We start from the raw sequence: 18410 nt of genomic DNA on the forward strand, positions 1-18410 counted from the left end.
GGTGCACACTCCAATCGCTGGCAATATGGACGCTCAGCGACCATATTGCCAGCGAATATAGCCCGTGTGTACACACCTTTAGAGATATCCAATCCTGTGGCTGCCTGAGACTCTCTGAACATCTGACTCTAATCAAATACCAAGGTGTACAAGTAGAGTGACCTAAGGTACAGAAGCTGCCAGTTCCTTAAGTCACACAGCCTAGTGTGAGCTTAGCAGCTGAGTTCCCTGGGAGCATAGGCGAATCTAGGGGGTGGTCCGGGGGTGCACAGGACCACCCATTAGCCCATGTTGTAGCTGAGGACCAGGGCTTTCCAACGAGCCCAGCCCCGTGTCTCTAGCCCCCTGGGAACCGGAGATACGGCCAGGCAAAGCTGGAATGTTTTCCCTATAGGATATTATTATTATTATTATAATTTTATTTATAAGGCGCCACAAGTGTTTCGCAGCGCCGTACAAAGGAACAATACAGGGAGACAAAACTTGGCATAACATTGAATAAATAACAAAAATACAGTACAAATAAAGAGCACCACAGTTCAATACACATTACAGCTTAAATGTAAGTAGTGAGGACCCAATCAACATACAACTAGAGGCTTGAGGCCAATGATGGAGATGAGTATGAAGAGGGTCACTGAGTGTTGGAGTAAAGGAGAGCTGTGAGTGAAATGTGAAGAGAAGTGGGCTTTGACAACAGGAGGGAAAAGGGCCCTACTCGGAGGAGCTTACAATCTAGTAGGAAGGGGAGACAGACAGATTACAAGAGGTGCAAGCGAGGGGGTGGTGGTTAGATAGCAGGATGTAAACAGGCAAGGGGTCGGAGAACCAGCTGGTTTATGCAGTGGAAGGGTACGCTTTGATGAATAGGTGAGTTTTCAGTGCCCGTTTGAAGCTTTGCAAGGTCGGGGAGAGTCTAATGGAGCGAGGGAGTGCGTTCCACTGAAGGGGTGCAGCACGGGCAAAGTCCTGTACTCTAGCATGGGAAGCAGTGATCAGGGTGGAGGAGAGACGACAGTCGTCAGCTGACCGTAGAGGGCGGGAGGGTGTATGAATGGAGATGAGGTTAGAGATATATGGAGCAATGGAATTAGAGATTGCCCTGTATGTGAGTGTGAGGTGTTTGAAGAGGATTCTGTAGGGGAATGGAAGCCAGTGCAGATTTTGTTGAAGGGGAGTAGCAGAGTTAGAGTGGCGGGAGAGGAAGATAAGCCTGGCTGCAGCATTGAGGACAGATTGGAGAGGAGCTAGTTGGGATTGAGCGAGGCCAGTGAGAAGAGCATTACAGTAGTCGAGCCGTGAGATGACTAATGAGTGGATGATCAGCTTAGTTGCACTCTGTGAGAGAAAGGGCCTGATGCGAGCAATGTTGCGTAACTGGAACCGGCAAGAATGGGCCAGGGCTTGGATGTGCGGTGCAAAGAAGAGGGAGGAGTCAAGAGTGACACCCAGGCAGCGGAGTTGGGGAACAGGGGAGATGATGGTGTTGTTAACAGTGATAGAGATATTAGTAGGGGGCATAGGTCATTGGTGACTTTCACTAAGGGCAGTCTCAGTGAAGTGAAAAGGGCGAAAGCCAGATTGAAGGGGATCTAGGATGGAGTGGTCAGACAGGTAGCTGGTGAGACGCCTGTAAACCAGCCGTTCTAGTATTTTAGAGGCAAATGGTAGAAGAGAGATAGAGGATAACATGGGACATGCTAATTCCGACCCCCACCCAGTTCAACGGCTACCTGTTCCCCCTTCGGCATCACTGAAGCTCGAGGTTGATCTCAGTCGAACCCAAATCGCTGGGCCTTCAATCTGATGTCAGGCTGGATTCATATGGATTAATTGGTTCCAGGGATATTGAGGTTAAACCGTTTTTTTTTTTCATTTCTTACATGTAATTTCATGGCTGTTTATGTTCTTTGAGGGCAGATTTCTCTGGAACCAAACAGCCCAGTTTCACGGGACCAAAATCATTCGAAGCCAACTTAAAAGTTCTTCAATATGATACTGGTCTCATGTAAATGGGTCAGTTGGTTCCGAAGATATAGCTGGTTGGTTAAAGGGGGGTAGGGAGAGGGGAGTGGTTGTCTCTCCCCCTCACACCAGAAAATGCAGGGACTAGGCTGGTGTATAAGGGGTCAGCGTGGGAATGTCCCTGCATGATCCTGGGACCATATTCCCGGGTAAATCCCTGCATTTTCTGTTGTGAAAGGGGTATTATTTCAAACAGCCGTGACCTGCAGTGCTCTGAATACAGCCGGGCAGCCCCCTGCTCTCTGCCCAACTGTCAATGACTGTCACCCCTGCATCTTCACACACAACAACAGCGCGCACAATATTTAAAATGTCCTCTCGGCTAGAGGGGACACCAGGAGGGGAGTGGGAGCGTGCTCTGCGCTGCGCTCTTGCTCCTCTCCCCATAGAAGTAGCTGCACCACTCTCCATCTCTCCCTGCAGCAGCAGTGAAGGCTCATATAAAAATTTACAGTAAGTGGCACTTTTGGGGGCATTGCTTAAGGGATGCTACAAGTGGCATTATGTGGGGGCATTACGCATAATGTGTGGCTTAATGTGTAAGGGGCATTACGGTGTGCAGCATCATGTGTAAGCGGCATTATGTGTGCAGCATCATGTGTAAGGGACATTATGTGTGCAGCATCATGTGTAATGGTTACTATTGTGCGCGGCATCATGTGTAATGGGTACTATGGTGTGCGTTATCATGTATAATGGGTACTATGGTGTGCGGCATCATGTGTAATGGGTACTATGGTGTGCGGCATCATGTGTAATGGGTACTATAGTGCCATCAAGCAAGAACCCCCTAGCAATGAGCACATAGGTAAGCAGCACTTATGTGGCAAATATGTAATGGGCATTATGGTTTATTATATAGTATGTAATGGGCATCATGATGTGTGGCACAATGTGTAATGGGCATTATGGTGTGTGGCCTTATGTGTAATTGGCATTACGGCGTGTGGCTTTATGTGTAATGGGTATTACGGAGTTTGCTAAAATGTGTAATGGGCATTACTGTGTATGGTCTAAAGTGTAATACCACACCCCTTTTTGTGATGCCACGCCTCCTTCCCATGAGGCCACGCCCCTTTTTGGCGCGCGGCTGCGCCGCGCAAAGGTCCCCCTGCTGTTATATCTAGATCTGGGACCACCCATTACCATAATTCTAGATTCGCCTATGCCTGGGAGGTAATACTTATTACCCTGGTTCCTGTATATCTCTGCTCTTTGCTACTCAGCTGACTTCCATTAATACTGGTGCACAGCCTTCAATTCTCCAGCCTTAAAGCTGAAGTCTTCAATTTGCCAGTCTTACAGCTGCAGTCTTCGATTCGCCAGTCTTAAAGCCACAGTCTTCAATTCTCCAGTTACAATCGCCAACATTCATCCTCATATTCTCTTGCACAGTGCATGCTTTACTCCGTATGGTTTTTCATGGTTCAACTGTATCGTGAAGCCCTTAATTAAATCTTTTAACTGTTTATCAAGTGTCCTCCATCTTTTTCTAGTGATAATTGGGATCCTCCTTTCCACTATCACATGAGAAAGCAATATATGCACCCTCCAGGTTGTAATCCCGTTTAACCTCAGCTTCAGTCACTCCGATGTTCTGTTTCTCATTTACTCGTATAGACCTCACATACAGATGGGGCCAAACTCTGTCAGTCTGCCAGCTCGCCATATCGGAAAAGCTGGCAGAGCTTACGTAAGGCAGAGATGGGTACGCGGGAGCATCTCACAAGCAAGTTTGCGCGTCCCATTTCCAAGAATGGCGAGTGCAAGCGTCTCATGCATGCAGTGGCGTAGCTAAGTTTTGGGCGCCCCCCCGCTGTTAGGGGGGGTGCCCCCCCCGCCGCCGCCCATGCAAACCCCCCGCAGCCTTACCTATCGCGCTGGTCCCGGCGGCTCCGTTCTTCTGCTGAGGACCACCACAAAATGGCCGCCCCCATACAGCAGACAGTTTCAGAGAACAGTTTTTTTTCCTTTGTACGGCGCTGCGAAACACTTGTGGCGCCTTATAAATAAAATTATAATAATAATAATAATAATAATAATAACAGTGTGCTATATGGGGGCGGCCATTTTGTGGTGGTCCTCAGCAGAAGAACGGAGCCGCCGGGACCAGCGAGATAGGTAAGCCTGCGGGGGATGGGGGGGGTGTAACTATAGCACCGCAGCCCCCGGCACCCCCACATGCACAGCGCACCCCCGCGGTGGCGGGGGCTGCGGTGCTATAGTTACGCGCTGCATGCATGGTTGCCCCTTTCTTGGCAGACAACGGACCTATCGCATGGCTATAGTCACACCAGGGGATGCTCCAGAGTGGCTCCATCTGTATTCACCGGGTTCACAAACCCTCGCACATGACACGAGCCTGTGTTCCCTGGGACATCCAACATTTTTATCAGGATGCACATAGAACGCTCAGTGTTCCCCTGCTCTAGCCCCCTTCCCTCATGGTGCAAACGCCTCAGCGAGTGTGATACTCACTACAGTCGTCCACACAGGGGGTTTACACATGTGAATATTCGCACGTGGGTCGACACCCCCCCCCCCCCCCCCCTGTCAAAAATGGGGCCAAATTCAGACCCAAGCGAATTGGTCTAAATCAGCCCCTGTGGATGTTTCAGCACCGCAGCACATCTGGCTACAGGGAAAGGACTCATCAGTGTCAGGTGGCAAAGAGGCACCAACCGAGACCATTTGATGGAAGCAGTTAGGAAAGAGCAGTACGGGGGAAAGGGGTAAAAATAGTAGTGAACAGTGAGAGACAGAAAAGAGAAGCAGAGCAGAAAACAAATGGACAAAGAGAAGTAGATCACATGGTCCAGGGTTAATTTATTGTATGCTGTTAAACCTCAAGCAGTGAATAAACACACACAAACGCGCACACGCACACACGCACGCACACACGCACGCAAATCACTGTAAAAGTGACAGTCTGAACTAAATAATACTGTTTTTTATAATTGCAAGAAAATATGGTATGCGGTCATAAGGCCGTCAGTGTGTAGGTCGACCACTATTGGTCAACACACATTACTGTAGGTCCAAACAAGCAAAATGTCAACATGTAGATAGTCGACATGGACAAAGGTCAACATGAGTTTTTCATGAGTTTTTTTAAAAACAAACTTGTTTTGAAACAACACTTCTCCATCCAAGTGGTCATAGAGGGAGAATATAAAAGTGCGCTGTGCTCGAAGCATGGTGAGCGCAGCAAGCCATGCAAGGGGACGTGGTACCACTCATAAGGAATCCATGTTGACAATTGTCAACACAGACACCAAAAAAAACATGAAAAACTCAACCTTTCCCTGTGTCCTTTCCCTGCCGGCCATTTGACCACGTCAACCTTAGACATGTGAACCTTTTTTTGTTGTGTCGACCAATAGTGGACAACCTATTGACACTGTCCACCTAATGACCTAAACCTGGAAAAATGAATCCTAAATGACACAGCAGGTGATTGACCTACTAATTTGAATAGTTGTGTAATTGAGCAAAACTACCATATTGCATTCCTGCTAGTACAGTTAGACACTTCCCAACACCCGAATAACCAAGCAGTTTATACAACTGTTTGTGCTTTTGTCAAACACAATAGCAACAACATAGCTCCTTATAAGGATCACACTACAACATTTTATGTCTGATGCTGAGATGTGTGTAACATAAACACCCCCACAAGAAAGCTTGACAAGCTCTGTAATACAGTATATTCATGAAAAATATATAAAATAATACTTCACACGAGCCTTTCCCACCCGTTGTTTGTATAAAAGACTGGTCAGTCTTTTGCATCTAAATTCCAGAGTCTATAGACGCTACAAAATGAAGCACATGCACTTCAAAACAGACCAACCGTGTTAAACTGTCAGATGCTGCTCTTGATTTCTGCGATGCCTGAATGAGGCCTGCAATGAAAGAACTGTGCACCACAGCAAGAGATTAAGTATACTATATATTTAATGTTGAGGAATATTTACTGTTACTCGAGTCAGACTATCTGTACAGTAATCATGCAGAAGTAATTCCAATTTACACATGCAAATGTCATCTGTAACCTCATACCCTCCAACATATCTTGGCTAAAACTGGTGCAGATAATGAAAGAGGGTGTGAGGCTGTGTCCCTGCAGCACTTCAATAGAAAGCCATAGGAATCCAGAGACACTGCACGCGGTACCAACCCTGTTTTGGCCGGTACAGACCATTAAAAAAAACAGTACTGTACCGGCTTAAACATAAGAGTTGGAGGGTGTGTAACCTCACCTTTACGGAGTAACCGTACAGGCAGGAGTTGTAGGGGGCTGTGTGGCCCCACTGCACTGTACAGGAGAGAATTGTGTCCTCAAATTCTCAGACCCAGTGGTGCCAAGTGGAGGCATACTAATTACTAAGACTTATTTTAGGGGCAATTTCGCAGTACCACTTGTACAGTGGCAAGTAGGAGAGGATGTCAAGATAAGGGTGTGTACACTGAGGAGGAACGCTCTCCCCATAGGTGATACCTGCCTTGGGCAGGGCTATGTGATTTGCAGGAGACTACATAGCTGTACCCACAATAGCCACCACCTATGGAGAGAGTGTACAGCCCTTCACCCTCATGCCCCCTCTTCCTTGCTGTCCTGTGGGTGCAACAGCTGCTAAAAGGGACAAATGATATCTTGTGCAAATGCTAGTGCCCCATGTTCATGGCAGTGCACATACTCCGTCCCCTTTTGACATGTCGCATGCTCGGGGGGTAATGCAGGATGCACTCCCTGTCACCAAAACATGTATCGCTCCTCGCCCCGCCAATCAGTCCTCGTTCGTATGCCAGACTATGCACATATAACGATGGACAGAGCAACGTTACCCGCACATTAAAACTACATTGTTCTATAATGTTCACTGTATCGTTTCAGGTGGTGCGTCATTGCATTTCAGACAAATTTCAGCACAATCTGCAGCACTTTGATTCTTTCGCACTCCATTGCTCTAAAACTTCAAGTGCCACAGACATGAGTGATAACTCGTTTGAAAGGGCTTAAAAGTGCCCTTCCATTAATGCAAATTTTAGAAGCAGCTGCACTTTGAACTTGTGAAACAGCGTCATGCCACGAAAGAAGAGCAAGGATCCAAGTCGAAATCCACCACAAAATCGACAACCACCATTAACTTCGGCAGAGCGGAGCCACAAGTTTAGAGAGAAGAAAAAATTAAGAGAATCGGATCACCAGGAAAGGAAGTGATGGGGCGTCAAATACTCCGCAGCTGGGTTCCTCAGAAGGGCTACCAAAAGGACCAAGGATGTCGGATATGTATTTGCGAAATCAGGTCGAAGCTGATGAGACCACTCATGACCCAACCTTGGTCACAATGTAACCCAACACAGGCCCTTCAATGCTGTTATTAAAACAACCGGCAGCGTCATCGCACTACTCTTGCGCAGAAAAAGTTTGCCAAACTATTTCTAAACAATTCCTTTGGCCATGTGTGCGGTGTCAGCGATCACCCCTGGTACATGGGTGATCTGCGCAAGTTCACATGGTTGAAATGTGCAACTAACTAAGAGGTATGGTGAGACGGAGTACAGAGCAAATGCGGAGGTTCTGGCATGCGTCAGTAGGTGCCACAAACAGCAATCTGCCAAGGGCCCTTTTTTTTACACCACACCTCCCCCAGATTGAACACACACCCCTCAGTACCGGGGCCCATGGATGCTCCCAATGGCCCTACCTAGACACACTTTATGTGATGGATGAACAATAGATGCCATGAATAAATGGAGATTAACAACTTCATGTTTCCACAGTTGAGCAATTATCAGCTGACTGCATCTATGTCACACTACACATGTGCCACAATGGTCTTGCAGTGGTGTTTACAGAGGATTAGAAAAGCAATTATTAATAGTCAGGAAGCCTTCAGGGGAGGTAACCGCATATAGTGGTAAAAATGCAGGTTTGTGTCTCAGCCTCTATTTTTTTGTCCCTAGAGTAATATTAACCTCAATAACAAGACAATTTTGACCACTTTACAGCTCACAATGTTGTTTTCATTCAATTTAGGCCAAGGTCTGCAGCAAGCTGGCTGGTTATTCACACACAGAACTTCTGACAGTATCAGTATGGTGTATTGGGGTGCAGTACACACAAACAATAAAGAAGAGAAAAATTGATTTTGACTTTTTTAGTTTAATTTCTTAATTCATTTTTAATGCACAGCTTGTATAATGCTGCCTGGACAAAGAACAATACCACACGGACCTTCTGACAGTATACCATGGGTGCAGTACACACAAACAATGACTAAAGAAGAGAAAAATACTGATTTTTACTGTTATTTTTTTGTAATGTGCAGCTTGTATAATGCTGGGTGCAGGCAGAACAATCACACACATAACTAGTTCTTACAGTTGTATATGGTGTACTGGATTGCAGTGCAGCACACCACAAAGAAAAAAAAAAAAATGAAAAGCTGACTGACAGCCTGCCTGTGTACTACTGTACCCGACTACACTGACTGACAGCTTGCCTAACATATGACCAGTACTAATCACTACAATATAATTAAGTATATATGACAGCAGGTAGTGGACCAACGGCGCTGACAGGTGCAACTACTCCAGCCAATTTAGAAGAACTTGGTAATCAGATTGATTTAACAAGTCAGCACTAAATCCAATTTTTAGGCCTGCAGCCTCCTCCAAACTCCCTGGACTCTGGGAGTAAGCTATGGATCTGTCAAAAAAGAGGACAGGAGGGGCGCTCCATAGTGCATAAATGACAGTTTTATTAAAATGATCATAAAACCACTTTCAAAAAAAGAGACAAACAATTGCTTGTACCATAAAAAAGAACGCTGTGGGCTGAGTACCACAAGGCTTTTGTATATACAACACGACCCGGCAAACTCCTACCAGCCATCCGGAGCACTATCGCCAACCAGGATCACCCACTGGGAACACCGATGGTGAGAACAGCGTGTCGTTGGAAGCCGTAGGAACAGAGGCGTGCAGGGGAGCCGGGGACACACACAGCGGACAGGTTTCATAGTAAAACTTCATCAGAGGGTGAATATATATATATATATGTAGTACAAGGTGGGGGTGGCCGGCACTCCGCTGATCACAGGTAAAGGACTGGGTGCCCTCCTGGGAGAAAGAGGACTCCTATGTATCCAGGTGCGTGAGGGTGGCACTCCAGTAAAGAAAAGCTCAGAAACCAAATAGGTGTACCAACGTTTCAAATGTAATTAATATATATATATATATATTATATAACCCAGCACAAACCCAGCACACAAACCCCTCTGCAGTCTGCACAGCGCAAACCCATCTGCACTGCACAAACCCCTCTGCTCTGCACTGCACTGCCACATATCCCTCTGCACAGCAAAAACCCCTCTGGATTCTGCACTGCACAACACCCCTCTGCACTGCACAAACCCCTCTGCTCTGCACTGTACTGCCACATACCTCTCTGCACAGCACAAACCCCTCTGGAGTCTGCACTGCACAACACCCCTCTGCACTGCGCAAACCCCCCTGCACTGTACAAACCCCTTTGAAGTCTGCACTGCACAACACCCCTCAGTCTGCACTACACAGCAACCCTCTGCACTGACTGCACCCCTCTGCGCAACACCCCTCTCCACACTGACAACACCACTCTGCACAACGCCCAGACCCCACTGCAGTTGTGCGCAGCTGTAAGCGTGACTGTGAAATGGTGCTGACCTTTTTAGACTCGGCATCTCGCGAGAATCCGACGCCAGATTTCCATGTTCGCCCGTGCTTGGGTTTCCGAACAAAGCTGGGACGTCGAGCCGGCTGTGTTCAGAACGGTTCGGATTCTGGAGAATCTGGACCATTCATCTCTAATCTTAATACAGGCAGTGGTAGCATTGGCATATATTATTACAATAGTTGTATACAATGTCGTATCAGCGAATGCATTAGTGTACATTTATGAATCAAGCATTAGCACTTCACAACAACACATAGGGAGGGGAGGTGAAATTATGGTGCCTTTTGAACATTTAAAACGTCTTTATTTGTCAGTTTGAAACAGAGGGACCAACAGGTTAATCTCTTAGTGAACCAAACAATGTTAAAGACAAATGCAGTGGACTCTGTATAGGCAGCTGTCTTATTGTTGTAATGTGTACATTCAATCGCACTCACCTAGAACAAGCTGTAATCAATCCTTGGCCAGCATTGCAGTGTCCTAACAATGGTAGACAAGGCAACAATGCGATGACTGTCTTAAATATATGTTCTCTGTTAGATCTCCTGGATATATGAGAGCCTCTTATGACCCAATGAAAAGATACAACGTGCAGACAATAGGGAGCACTGTTTTCCATAGATGTGAACAGCTTTGTGTACTGTTTTGACATTGCACTCACCTATTCAGGACATCAAATGAACTTTGCACATTTATTTAGACACCAGATGTCCTTTGGGTTAGCTCAATAATCAATTATGCGCTAGGATTCCCCAGTGTAAGGTGATTCAGTAGTGCAGTGTACACCTTGTGCATACTAAGTTAGATCATTAGAATGATGGACAAAATAATAAATATATCTACCATGGGAATGCATCAATGTATGCAAAATAAGGAATGAATTGTTTAAATATATATACTCTATACTGTATATATAAAGAACAAATGCATATAGATTTCCCCTTCTCACTCTTTAACATTTTGCTGCTCTGTCTAAGGGCCTAATTCAGACCTGATCGCTGGGCAGCTCATTTTTGGAGCCCGGCAATCGGGTATATGCTGCCCCACCAGAGTGAAATCCAACCCCGTGCAAGCCTGCCAATTGCTTAGCACGGCATGGAAAAATTAGCCGGATCGGCAAATCACGGGAAATCCATTGACAAGCTGCTCACCAGATAATGATTATTCCAGTGTGTGCAGTGTGTGCAGTGTGTGCGTAGCCCGGGAATTACTAAATAGCTCCAATAGAAACAGGCTGCTTGGGGCTGGAGCGGACGTCACATGACTTCACCGAAAAGCCCCGAGCATGCTTACGTATTTCCCGGCACTCCCAAAGAATGGACGGTTACCACCCCAAACTTCCTGTAAATCAAATTGTGTATGGCCAGTAATACAACAAAAGTAGAAGGATTTGGTACTATGGGCCGTACACATGCGCAGTCTATTGATAATCAAATTCACAGGTGTGCAATCTGGTTGGTTCTTCTTCTCTGCTACAACTATCCCTTTGATATCCGTCAGCTCAGCTTCTGCACAAGAGAAAATGCAAGCCTATAAAATGGACTAAGGACCTGATTCAGATTTGTTATCAAAACAAAAAAGCAAGCAACTGGGCAAAACTGATGGGGCAGATGTAACGTGCAGATGATACATTGGATGATTTGTGGGATCTTCTCATCTGCCTGGACACTGAACATATATTGCACAGTCAAATGAACATTTCTCCTATGGACCTTGTTCTGGTCCACAAATGTGTAGACTAAACGCCTCCCGCAGGGACGGCCACCCCCCTTGCAGCCTTGCGTGTGGAGCAGAAATCATTCGATGGTCGGCAACCATCGATTAATTTCTCCAGCGCTCTCAGATCTATGGTGTGTCTGATCTGCGAGCACCCTGTGCAGGAAGCGGGCGAGCAGCTGACGTCAGCTGCCCGCCCATGCACCCATGTCACTGGGCAATTTGCATAAGAACGTCCATCATTTTCATGGAAACGCTCATACAAGGCTGGGCGTTCCTAGGGGCTGTACCCCCGGCTGCTGCCCTACTTCCCCCACCCGCACTGCTAGGTGCGAGCGGGACAGCGAAGATGTAGTTTGCCATGCCCACTCGCACCCTGCATCTGCACATGTGCAGAAATGAATAACCCCCTATGTACTTAAAAACCTTTGCACATTTAACACCTATCAAAACATTCTAAATAATACTAAAATGAATACTACAAAAATCACTGTTTGTTCTGGGCAAATGTAGAATAATTACACGGTTATAGAAATAATCAACTGTCTAATTCAATAATTTGCTCTGAACAACAAAAGCTGGCTTATAGCAACAGTTATAGATTCGTATGCTCAGCGTAAGCACATTACGCTGAATTTGTAGCAGTAATACATTAAAGCATTATTAGCCATTTTATTATCTAGTTGCTGCTAGGCAGAAACATACCAGTCTGCAAACACAAGACATCTGCTTAGTTCTAGCATTCTAACAGCCTGTTTCCCTGTGCAACCACATATTTCCGTTGCGTGACTGCCTGTGCACTGTATCTGTATGAAAGGTGGAAAGGAGCAAGGAGGTTCTTTGTTTTAATAAAACACACTGCAAGGAATACATGTTTTGCTTGGCGGCAATGTCTCTGGGCTCTACATCTTTACGAAGGCCACTGAAATACACACAAATACATTCTCAATGTCAGGTACGGACATCATGTTAGTTTAATGTGACCCTAAAGCATTCTGCAGGAGACTCCCTGAAATAGCAGCAATCTCCCTCTCTCCCTCAATAGTCTAGCAATCTCCCTCATTTCACCTAGCCCACATTACACTGTTATATTTTGGGGGAAAAAAGGAATGAGAGATAGATACATTTACATTGAATCATCAGCACCATTTCCCAGCACTTTACCAAGTGTAGTAGCTCTTACTAGCTGCATTGGGGCTCATCTACATTTGGATATATGTCATTTTAAAAGTTTCCTCTCAGATGTAGCAGGACACAGCCACGCTTCTAGGTACCACGTTCACAATCTTTGCACAATCTCTCCATATATGGAACTAGACACACCCTTTGGGAAGAGCATGACACGCCTCCTCAATGTGCAAAATTCTACTACCAACTATAATCTCCCTGAAAAAGTAGGCAAGTATGCCCTAAAGTGTTCCTGATGATTTTGTTGGTAAAGGAGTCCTGTATTAGCAGATAATAAGCTAGAATCTTCACTTCCAAAAACAAATGCATACCTACCAACTGTCCTGTTTTTCACGGGATGGTCCCACGTCCTGCCCGGCGCCGCCAGTGCCTCTCTGTGTATGCGCACAGCGTCTATTTAGAGAGGCAGAGGGGCTGGGGGCATGGCCAGAAGCTTACACAGCACTGGTCATGAACCCATAGTGATGACAAATGGGGGCATGGCCTGTGGCAGCGACGTTCCTGTGAGACCACACCCCTCTGGAATAGGCCACGCCCCTTTATGGGCACACATGCAGTTCTGATGCGAGCGTCCCAATTTCAATACTGAAAATGTTGGGAGGTTTGCAAATGTGTGGGTGATTTTACTTTTTATATACCTTCATCAAGTTGATCCTTCACTACTTTCCTTAATAGGAACAACAGGCAATGATTATACCATTTTTGACAATTTTCTAAATTACAAATAAATACTAGGGGGTTATATCAAACCTTTAGGAGAGATACATTTGAAAGAGATAAAGTATAGCCCAATCAGCTCCTAGCGGGTATTTTTCAATCACAGACTGTGAATTGACAGTTACAAGCATATTGGCTAATCCATTAGGCCTACTTTATGTTTGTTAGCAAGCAAAAAAAACAAAAAAACAAAACAAGAATTTAGGCAAAACCAAGTTGCAGAGCAGGTGGGGGGTAGATGGAATTTGTGCAGATACAGTAGATTTAGATGTGGGTGGGGTGTGTTCAGACTGAAATGTAAACTGCAGTGTACAAATAAAGCTGGATAGAATTTGTAGGCTACATACAAAAGCAGCCAGTATTTACCCTGCACTAAAATAAATATATAAATATATTTGCTGCACTTACTGTACATGACAACCCTCCAAGAAAGCTGTAAGGTAATGGGGAAAGCTGGTGACTTTTTGAAGGATAACATCTCTCCGGCATTAATTGAGGTGAGGACAAAATTCAGGTGCTGGTCTAGACTCCCCCTGTCAGCAGGACCCGTGCAAGGTTCCCCAGCACCCTAGGCAAAGTTTCAGATTAACGCCCGCTTCCCCCCCCCCTACAAGGATGGAGGAGCCAGTTAAATTGTAACACAAGGCTTGGACACATGAGGGGAAAGGGACAACATGGGGATATGAGTGGGGTGGGAGGGGATGAAGGAAAACAGGACATGAGGGAATGTCACAGGACCTTGGCACACGAGGAGGAGAGGCCACAGAACACAAGGAGGGGTAGAGAGTGGGAGGATGGACACAACACCTGGGGACATGAGAAGGGGGGGGGGGGGAGAGGATGGGCACAGGACCTTGTGACATTAGGGGGGGTGGGCACAGCACCTGGATAAATGTGTGGGAAAAATTGGAGAGGAGCGTCACAGGACCTAGGGACAGGTGGGGGTGAGATGGAGATGTGGGACACAGGACCTGTCCTTGAGACATGAGGGGGAATGGGGGCACAAGACCTGGGGACAAGAGGGGTTGGGAGATAAGGGGCAAAGGACCTGGAAATATGAGGGGGGGGAGGTGAATGACACAGGACCTGTGAACTGGAGGTGAGGCTGAGATGAGGTACACATGACCTGGGAATATGAGGGGGGGGGGGAGATGAGGGACACAGGACCTGGGGACAGGATGGTAGAGGAAGATGTTGGACACAGGACCTGGGAAGAGCATGGTAGAGGAAGATGAAAGATACAAGACATAAGTACAGGAGGGGGAGGGAGACGAGGGACACAACACATGACCTGGGGACATGACAGGGAGGTAGAGTAGGGACGTAGGACCTGGGGACAGGAGGGGGTGTGAGGGAGAGGAGGGCTACATGACCAGGAGACATAAGGGGGTGGGGGAGATGAGGGACACAGGACCTGGAGGCAGGAGTTGGGCACAAGACCTGGGGACTTGAGGGGGGGGGGGGAAGGAGAGCCACACGACCTGGAGACATGAAGGTGGGGGGGGGTGAGAGGGAGATGAGGGACACAGGTCCTGGGGACATGAATGGCGGGGGTGAGAGGGAGATGAGGGACACTGGTCCTGGGGACATGAATGGCGGGGGGGGAGAGGAGGGACACAGGTCCTAGTAATTGGACGAGTAAATATTATCAAGATGGTTATTCTACCTAAGGTCCTGTATATACTGTACTCCAGTACTCACCAATATACATTCAAGATGAATTCTTCAGAAGTCTAAACAGTATTATATCATCCTTTATCTGGTGTAACAAGCGCCCTAGAGTTAAATTAGCTACTCTCTGGCGAGATAGAGAAAATGGGGGATTAGCTCTACCAAACTTTAAAATGTATTATTTTGCAGCCCAAATGGTTCAGTACATCTAAGCTCATGGGTCAAAACAGAAGAGCCAACAAATGAACTAATTAGGCTGATAAGAGCAGTTTGTAACCTGGGCAAATATGTGGGGGTTGACCCAGATACATCTTTTCTTTCCTTGCCAATAGCACAGGAGATCAGAAAACAGCAAGCAATTATGTTCACAACACGGCGTATGCTCAGTGGGCCAATTGTATCAGGATAAAACCTTTAAATCTTTTGAACAATTACAGGTAGATTTTACATTGCCTAGATCAATGTTCTATAGATTTTTACAGTTAAGGAGTGCCCTTACTCAGTATAGCAAGGGCAGGGATGGGTGGTTAGCAGAAGCTCCAATTAAACTATTCATTAAAAAACTAACTCCACGGGAATGTATCTCGAAAATCTATGACCATTTGTCTGTAAGTACATATGATGTAGGGCTAGATCAGCTCATGCAGAGATGGGTTAAGGATATCCCTGATATAAATTAGAGCAATTGGTAGTTAGCCTTAGCCATTCCAAAAAAGGCAACAAACTCTATATGAATCCAACAGGTCCAATTCAATATACTGCATAGGACGTACACAACCCCGGTCAAGCTAAAGAAAATTGTTGGTTCAGAAATGGATACATGTCCGAAATGTGGAGAAAATGGGGCCACATTTTGGCATTTAATATGGTCATGAAGTAGGGTATGATGTTTTTGGGATAGGATATGTCAGGTTATTGAGGGACTGGGGGTGCCACGGGATGCCCTTGCTGAAATTAATATAGTAATGGGGATATGGTAAGGGAAGGACATCCCTCGAGAGATGAGTTCTCTGCTATTGAACCTTAATTTTACAGGATAAATGGGTAGATCACAAATTCACATTAAAGATTGGAAATAGTAAGGATTAAAAATCAATATAAGGCATTTCCTATAATTGTATAAGGCGGGAAAGGGGGGGGTTCTTTTTCTTTTAGATTCACAAAAAAGTTTGTTTAGGACCCAGTATACTTTATTAGCACTCTATTAGCACTACTATTAGCCCTCTAATATACTAGAGTGCTGAACCTTAAATGGCCTACCCTACTCCTTTTTCATTTAATTAATATCGCCCAACATGAAGTAGAAGTAAAGGTAATAAAATCTCTCCTATTTAAGTTTAAAATATCATCGATTAAGCATGCAGTAATCACTTTTGGCTCGGCTTGGTTGACTATAGAATGTAATGTTATGCTCAAAAATTATTAGGAATCTCCATGTCTGCACCTATTCCTTGTTGCAGTATATTGAGTATTGAATTGTGATTTTGTTCTACCCTCCATACCTATAAGTATGATGTATTAAGTATCATCTATGAATATTTGGATTATTGTCTCTGAATAAGACTTTTGGCATTAATTAGTGTTTATATGTATGAATGTTTGTTGTTATGTATGAAGCTTTTGTTGTTCTAAAACTATTATAAATAAAGACAATCAATTAAAAAAAGTAAGGTTGTACCACTGGCATGTAGGATTTAATACTTGTGGCAAGTAATGGAGACTTTAGCTTTAAGCTGACGAGCTAGCACTGTGGGCCTTATTCTAGTTCACAAAATCCTTCTTAGATGGACAAAACCATGTGCACTGCAGGTGGGGCAGATGTAAAATGTGCAAAGAGTTAGATTTGGGTGAGTTATTTTGTTTCTGTGCAGGGTAAATATTGACTGATTTATTATTACACTGCAATATAGATCTCACTTTGAAGTAAAACCCCACCCAAATCTGCACAAGTTACATCTGCCCCCCTGCAGTGCACATGGTTTGTGGTTTCTAAGAAGGATTTTGTCAGAAATAGTGAACTAGAATAAAGCCCTGTAGCACAATGTAAATAAAGTAATGGTTCCATTAGTAAGTTACATTGGCACAGTCATTTGCATTCACCTTAGGAACCTTCATCCCGACCGTACATTGGGATAGGTGATAGCTAGAAAGCATGGAATAAATTAGGCCTTCATTTTATTCCTTGACTGTCACCTGCAAGGTGCCCCCCAGGTCCTACTGCCCTAGGGTGCAGCCTAATCAGTTTATTGCTTAATCAGACACTGCTGCAAAGCTCATACTCAATGCTCCTGCTGGTATTGCTGAACATGTTTACTCATTTAGTAAATGACCCCCAACTGCTGCTTAACAAAATGTAACCAAAATGAAATAATAAGAAAAAAAGGTGTTTATAGTTTAGCTATGTCAAATAATAGACACTTGTGCAACACAAGTACTTTCTTTACTTAAACTAACTTTAATGAAGAAACCAGCGCTTTATTATTTACAAAACTCAAGTGTCACCGCTGGGTAGTGAAGTCTTCTGAAGCATTTCTGCGGATCATTCATTGTAAGTACATAAATATCTCCATATGTATCGCTATTTATCTAGCTGGTGAGAGCAATACACTGCCATTACTCTTCATTGCTAGAGTGTGTTTGCAGAATGCAAACTCCTAGGAGTCGGGTTCCTGTGAGCTAATATTTACTTATGTAATGTGAATTGTAGTACATTATTAAGGTCTGTTCAGGTGGCAACTGTGTACGGAAAAAAATACAAATACACTCATGCTCCTAAATACGATGCAACAAAATATACTGACCTTGCAGTGTTTAGCTTTGATGTAAAATGTACTCACTGGTACAGGGTATGTCAGGATTTGTAGCTGCAGGTTTACATATGTTTGATACCAGAATAAAGCAAAGAAAAAAGCCCTCATACAACAAATAAAATAACCTTGCGGCAACGAGCATAGAAGAGACACTTTTGTAGTCAAATTGATTTACTATAAAATGTCAAGTGCATTGGGGTCACAATGTATTGCTTATTTTTGCATGGTGTAAGTACAGTATTAATCTAATAACCAGATGGATATTTCCACGAATGGCTAGAGAGATTACAGTGATATTGCAATGAAAAACTGACACTGCCAGTTCCATGTATACTGTAACATACATGTACCTCTCAACTTTGTCCTGCCCCAAGACACGACTCCTGCCTAAAGGGGGCATGGTGTCAGTGAAAAGGGGTGTGGCTTTGAAGGAATGTCTTCATTCACAAAGCCACGCCCAACTTTCACCGCTGTGTGGGCATGGCCAGCATTATGTGAGATGCTACACATGCCCGCAGCATTGACAGGGGAGACTCCCAACTACCCCCCCTCCCACCACT

General features: G+C 45.1%; 1 protein-coding gene across 3 annotated transcripts in view; it reads right to left on the minus strand.

The window, feature by feature from the left end:
* PCDH15 (protocadherin related 15) overlaps positions 1-18410 on the minus strand; it is a 1154330-nt gene that overhangs the window by 1012627 nt on the left and 123293 nt on the right. The window lies entirely within an intron of this gene.

This window comes from Crinia signifera, chromosome 6, assembly GCF_055691185.1.
Source record: "Crinia signifera chromosome 6, ASM5569118v1, whole genome shotgun sequence".
In the NCBI taxonomy this organism is placed as follows: Eukaryota; Metazoa; Chordata; class Amphibia; order Anura; family Myobatrachidae; genus Crinia; species Crinia signifera.